This window comes from Malania oleifera, chromosome 8 (assembly GCF_029873635.1).
Source record: "Malania oleifera isolate guangnan ecotype guangnan chromosome 8, ASM2987363v1, whole genome shotgun sequence".
In the NCBI taxonomy this organism is placed as follows: domain Eukaryota; kingdom Viridiplantae; phylum Streptophyta; class Magnoliopsida; order Santalales; family Ximeniaceae; genus Malania; species Malania oleifera.
Genome location: NC_080424.1, coordinates 46,259,248 through 46,266,492, shown reverse-complemented (window position 1 = coordinate 46,266,492; position 7,245 = coordinate 46,259,248). Strand labels below are relative to the sequence as shown.

Genomic DNA, 7,245 nt, shown 5'->3' with positions numbered 1-7,245 from the left:
TCTTGTTTTAATTATTTCTTTTGAAGTTGAATAATTGTTGGAGTACCCAGTTATTTGTGTTCGAATTTATTGTTGGATTTGGGTTAATTTCTATTCAGTTATTGCTTGGGTTAAGTTAATTCTAGAATCAGTGTTTAGTTAATATATTAATTGCAATTGACCGGGTCGTTCTTGATTGCTGATTTCATGCATGTCTTATTTGTAGTTATATTTTGTTTCACTTTAAGTTAAATCTCAAACATCCCAAGAACTCAAATTTGAACTGTGTTCAGTAACTTGTATTTTCTTAATTTCTTTTTAAATTACACAAAATTTAAGATTAAATCGCATTTCCTAAGGAAACGATCTGGCCCTTAGGCTATTTATTGCACAACGTAACTCCTATGCTTGGGATAGCTCTTAAGCTGTTCATTTTTAGAATGAGTTAAGTTTTTGACGCTGTTGTCGGGGAATGTCAGTTTTAGTGTCAAATTAGTGTTTTTCCCGTCATTTTAATTATTCTCATGAAAAGAAAAGAAAAAAAATAAAAAAATTAAGTTTTGAAAAAAAAATATAAATAAATAAATATGGTTGCACCATCACCACATATGCTTATGGATTTTTTGCAGCTTACATACACCATTGCACTATTTTACACTGTTTTACCTAATGACAAACTTGACTTCATGATGCAGCACGGGAGGACGTCTTTGATACCTAAGTTCTACGGGACAAAATCTGCGTGTCCTTATCGGCACATGACAAAGTTTGAGTTGATTTGCAATATTTTTTTTCTCTCATGCTAGAACTAAAGAATTTGCTAGACTTCATTTATTTCTTGCCTCTTTGAAGGAAAGGGCGAAGATGTGGTTTAGTTCTTTGAGACCTCACTCTATCTCTAATTAGGCTAATATATATGGAGCGTGAATTTCTACATAGGTTTTTTCCCTCACAGAGAACTATATTTTTCCAAGAACAAATCATTCAGTTTATGCAGAAGGGTGATGAGACTTTTCGAGCTTGCTGGGAGAGGTTCAAGGATCTGCTGAGTACTTGTCCACATCATGAGTTTGAATCATGGAGGTTAGTAAATTGTTTCTATACAACTCTTACTCTTGATTGCAAGCACATTTTCCATACCATGTGCAATGGAGAACTCTTTAATAAGGAATCAGATCAGGTACTATCATTCTTTGATTACCTAGCTGAAAGTATCCAACAATGGAATACATGATACAATTAGGCACCCATGACAGTACAACCTATCAGCGTAATCAATGGTGGAGATAAATGTGAGCCAACATATTGTCTAGACACTCTTCCACCTTAGTATCAGTCATAACAGACCCCTCAGAGCTGTCAAGATTTCAATCTAATGCAGCACTTGCTCCACTGGGGATTTCTCTTGAAGATGCTTTCCAGTAGTTCATGTAGACTCAAATCAATCAGTAGACTTAGGCCATAAATGAATTTTAGGACATTACTAATGTGATAAGCATGCAATTGGATATCTTACAAAAATGGGAATTTCTAGTAAAAGCCTAGTCCTCAAGAATACCATCAGCAAGAACAACAAATACATAATGCTTCTCTTAAGATAGCAGAGGCCGTGATTACTTCGAGAAGAGAAGTTTCCCAACCTAAGATGCTCATTGACAGACAACTAGTTGTCCTTACACCTAAAGTTATGACTGAGATAGATGAAGTCAAAGAAAAACTAGAGGAAGTGGGCCTAGAAGTGAAGCAATCTGTTAATAAGGGGGCTAATGCTAATAAGGAGTACCAACCTGTGGTACCTTTTCCTCAGAGCTTGGCAACCGTGGAACCGTCACTCTCGACTAGAATAAATACCAAGGAATCTAATGTTGAAGCAAATCCCCACAGTGGTAAGATGATTGGCACATCTGATAAAAAGGGTTAGCAGAATGGTGAATGTTTAACTTTTACGGAACCAGGTAAAACTTTTAATGCTAATGCTTCTAAAGAACTAAAGGTAACTATTCCAACAACTTTTCCTCAAAAACCAGTTCGTAAAGAAGTAAATTTCCTAAAAAATATGTTAAATAAAGATCCTTTCTTGTTAAAACAAGATAGTCAATTTCCTGACTTTCGTGGAGGTATGCAAACTGATTCATTGTGACGGCTCCAATTTGGAGACCTGCTAGTTCAATTTATAGACCTGTACCCACTAGATGAAATTCCTCTAGTCTCCACCAGACAACTGTGATGTTTTTCTTTCCCTTCTTTTTATTTTCTTTTACCTTATTTTATTTTTAGTTAACTTTTAGGTACATTTTTGTATAGTTTCAATTTTTCTTTTCCATTATTTCTCCATCTAGGTATGCTCTACTTCTCCGTGCACATCTTCTCTATCTCCCCAGTGCTTTCACATTAAAGACAATGTTCCACTTTATTTAAGGAGGGGCAGGTGATAATTTGCATGTTCCACTGTGAACGTCTACTTCCTGGGTTTTATATTTAAAAAAAGAAGAGAAAGAAAGAAAGAGTATTGAGGAATTACACGATTATGCCATGATGAAAACTGACTTATACCCTTCACATACTTGCATATAACCTAAGAATTACACACTCAAGTCATTTATGCGTAGTTTCTCTTTATATGATTTTGTAACTCCATGAAGAATTGATTGGTAGTACACTCGTGTTAATTTGGCTATATAAACTCTTGTATTTATATGACGTCTCATGAGGTTAAAAATACATGTTCATGTGACTTGTAGCACTTGGGCTTCTTTGTGAGCATTGAGAGAGCGCCCGTGGTGACTATGACACCTTGTGAGGTATTGTTGAGCCATTTATCATTCTTTTGAGTTCTTTGACATTAGCTCAGAGTATATGAAACTCAACTTTCCCTTTTTTTTTTTTCTGGATACTTTTTGTACACTACTCTTTACTTTTGACTTACTAGCCTAGAGGAGGCATCTAATGGGGAGATTGAAACCTAGGTCTTGTAGCTTACTCAAGATGTGAAGGCTGAGCTACCCCATAGAGATAGACTTAGTTCATGGACTACTATTCGAGCTTAATTCCCATTGGTGGTATGAAGACAATAAAAGAAGTGTAATGATTGTCCTAATTGACTAAGAAAAGATAGAAATTGAAGAATGAGCAAAAGAAAGAATAAACAAATTAGAAATGCATAGGCAATGAAAGATTAATACATGCTCCATAGAAATGCATAAAAAGTCATGGACACGATACATGTTCTCCACATATGAAGACTCTACAACCGCTTAATACCTCAGATACATTCATGCTAGGTGTGTGAATAAGTTGATCTAGGGTGGTCATGGTTGGACATGGCAAGTAGGTGAGAAGAAGCTAGGGTGAAGGACCCGACACCTCACAAACAGGCTAGACCCTTTTCAAACTAGTCCACTCCATACATTTAGCGTTTGTTCCTTACAATATGTGTGATGTTTGATCGCAACACTCCTCCTACTTGGGATAGCATTCAAGCTGCTCATTTTTCAAGTGAGTCACTTCCCTTACAACCAGCTGCTTACAAGAGGCGTAGCTTCCTCCACAATCTCGGTTCACAGCCCGAACCGTGTATACAAATAAAGATTACAAATTCTACAACTCAAAATGCTTCTAACCAAGTTAGTGAGTACAAGATAATTCCTAGTACATAATCATATGATAAATTCTTGAAGCTTAGTATGTATGTAATAATATGGCCTTTATAAGAAGAATAATTTGCTTCAAAAATCAACCTTTTTATCAATATCTCCCAAAAAATAATTTTTATAAATAAATCCTTTGGAGAACTTAGGGTTTGATTTCAGATCACGTTATGCAAGAACACCAAAATAAGATCCTTAAAAAAATCTTGACTATTAAGCATATCTAAGTTCTTGTTATCAAATAACTCGTAAGATTAAATCTTTGAATAAAAATATGACTTTGAATATTTCAAAGATTTAAACAATCTTTTTCAAATACTTTTTGCACAAATAAGATAGATCACTTTGGATAAAAATATAACTTTGAATATCACAAGGATTCAAACTTTAGAATACTATTCCCAAAATATTTTTTCAAATGAAAAACTATGGGAAAAAAAGTTTCTTGCTCCCAAAACGATTTTTCAATAAACGAATAATGGAAAAATAACCTACTAATAAAAAATTGAAAGCTCAATAAAATATTTTTCCAAACCTCAAGATCAAACCAGATTTAGCAAAACTTGTGCATGCATTTGTTTGGATCCTGAATATGCGAATGCCCAGACAAATATGACTTCTTTAGAGTGTGGGCAATGATTCTTAGAAATTCATTCAAAGCTTCTCAAAGGTATGCCAAAGATTGATGCAATAAGCACAAAGTTCTCAAGATATAGAAAAAAAAAGTGGTGCTCTAGGGTTTAGAGATTGTTTTTATAAGTGTTCTCAGCCCTAGATTAAATCCTGACCATTGAATCATTTAAAAATAAGAGTTTTAGTTCGTGTTTGCAATGAAACATGAATTAGCATCCCAACCTTCATTGATGAGTGTATAACGTTCGTTCGTTGACGAGAGCACTGTCTGAACTTTTTGGGCTCTCAGTATTTGTTCGTCGATGAGACAACACTGTTCATCGCCGAGTGGCATTCATATGGTCATCGACGAGGCCATTGGGTTCATTGATGAGGCCTCTAAAACTTGCCTAAAAAAATTTCTTTAACGTATTTTTCATGAAATGCATGAGGCCTAAGGTCTATCTAGGGTATATTTGAGCTTCGAGTTATATCATATGACATATTTAAATACATTCAATTCTAAGAAAAATTTTGCCAAATGTGAAATATTTAACCAAATATTAATGTTAATGTAAGTTGCTCCCCCTTAATTATGTAGTCTAATGTAATTCTAAGCAACTTCTCAACTATGCATTAGACCTAGTTCACGTCTAATTTGGATAAACCTATCCTTCGTAAGTGGTTTCGTGAATATGTCTGCCCATTGTTCAATTGTGCATACAGATTCAAGTGTCACATCTCCTTTTTGCACATGATCCCGAAGAAAATGATGTCTAATTTCTATGTGTTTAGTTTGTGAATGTGACATAGGATTCTTTGAGATGTTTATTGCGCCAGTATTGTTGCATCTTATAGGAACTGTGTCGTAGCGTAATCCAAAATCCATAAGTTGTTGTTTCATGTTCAACATCTGAGCACTATAACATCTTGCCGCTATATATTCTTCCTCGGTTGTTGAAAGAGCAATTGAATTTTACTTCTTTGAAAACCAAGATACTAACGAATGTCCTAGGAAATAACATGTTATGCTCATACTTTCTCTATCCACTTTACTATCGGAAAAATCAGCATTGGAATAGCTAATAATCTCAAATAAGGTCTACTTAGGATACCATAATCCAATTTCAATGGTTCCAATCAGGTACCTAAGTATTCTATTGATAGCTAATAGATGGGACTCTTTAGGCCCAGTTTGAAATCTTATACATAAACATACACTAAACATTATGCCAAGCCTACTGGCAGTCAGATATAGGAAGCTTCCAATCATCCCTCAATTAACGTCTACTGTTATAACTTGTTCATCTTTGTCTAATTTCAAGGAAGAGCTTATAGGTGTTCCTAGTATTTTTCCATCTTCCATATTAAACCTGTTAAGAAAGTCACTAATGCACTTCGATTGGTTTATAAAAATTTCTTGTTTTTCTTGTTTGATCTGAAGTCCCAGGAAGAAATTTAGTTCACCCATCATGCTCATCTCAATTTCGTTTTGCATACAACTTGTAAACTCATTGCACAACTCTTCATTTGTTGCTCCAAATATGATATCATCTACGTATACTTGTACTAGGAGCAAATTTTCATTTTTAGCTTTTATGAAGAGTGTTGTACCAACTTTCCTATAGTAAATCCATTTTCCAATAGGAAACCGCTTAACCTTTCATACCAAGCTCTAGGAGCTTGCTTTAGACCATAAAAGGCTTTAGTTAATCTAGAAAATTGATTTGGATGCTTATGGTTTTCAAATCCTGGGGGTTGTTCTACATATTCTTCTTCTATTATGTAGCCATTTAAAAATGCACTTTTGACATTCATTTGATATAGTTTGAAATCTTTAAAAGTAGTAGAAGCTAATAGCATTCGAATGACTTCTATTCTAGCTATAGGTACGAAGATTTCCTCAAAATCTATTCCTTCCTCCTAGTTATATCCTTGAGCTAGTCATGCCTTTTTTCAAATGACTATTCCATGTTCTTTTCTCTTGTTCTTATATATCCATTTTGTTCCAATAACTGTCTTATCCTCAGGTCTAGGAACTAATGTCCAAACTTTATTTCTCTCAAACTGGTTTAATTCTTTTTGCATAGATATTACCCATGATTCATCGTCAATCGCTTCACTCACATTCCTAGGTTCTTCTTGTGATAAGAAAGCAAAATGACTAATCATATTTCTAATTGAGGTTCGTGTAGTTACTCCACGAGATGGTTCTCCAATAATTAGATCTGTAGGATGATTCTTTATGTACTTCCATTCTCTAGGTTGTTCATTAATATTTTTATCTACTTGATTATCATCAGAGGATGTTTCCTTAACTTCAGGGTTGTTATATGAATTACTTTCAATAGAAAGTTTTTCAAATTCTTTATTTATCTCAATTTCATATTTATCAGTCTTTTGAGCAAATGGATTGGATTCATCGAATAAAACGTGAATGGATTCTACGACGGTTAATGTTCGTTTATTATATACCATGTAGGCTTTACTATCTAAGGCATATCCTAGAAAAATACCTTCATCAGATTTCACGTCAAACTTTCCTAAATGTTCATTTTCTCTAAGTACAAAGCTTTTGCAACCAAAGACATGGAAATAAGAGATGTTTGGTCTATGGTCATTCCATAATTCATATGGAGTCTTATTTAGAGATGGTATAATAAGGACTCTATTTAGAACATACTAGGCAGTATTTACTGCCTCAAACCATAAGTACATAGGTAGTTTATGTTCGCTAAGCATAGTTCTAGCCATTTCTTGTGTAAACCTTGTTGATTTAGGTGTAGTCCCAAGAGGGGGGAGGGGTGAATTGAGTATTTTAAAAATTCTTTGAAACTTATTCACCACTTAGTCCCTATGAATAAATTTAACCAATTACTTATCAAGTTCGTGTGAGATTATTCAACAAACATACATGCAATGTAAATAATGAAGTGCATTGCGGAAATTAAAGAGATAAGAGAAGAAAGAAGGCAAACGCAATTTTACGAGGTTCAACAAACCCAGC

General features: G+C 34.3%; 1 non-coding gene across 1 annotated transcript; it reads right to left on the bottom strand.

The window, feature by feature from the left end:
• Nucleotides 1-942: 942 nt before the first annotated feature.
• Nucleotides 943-1,050, bottom strand: LOC131163210 (small nucleolar RNA R71). The gene has a single exon (XR_009138986.1). It is a non-coding gene; the product is annotated as a small nucleolar RNA R71 (small nucleolar RNA).
• Between the last annotated feature and the right edge of the window lie 6,195 nt (nucleotides 1,051-7,245).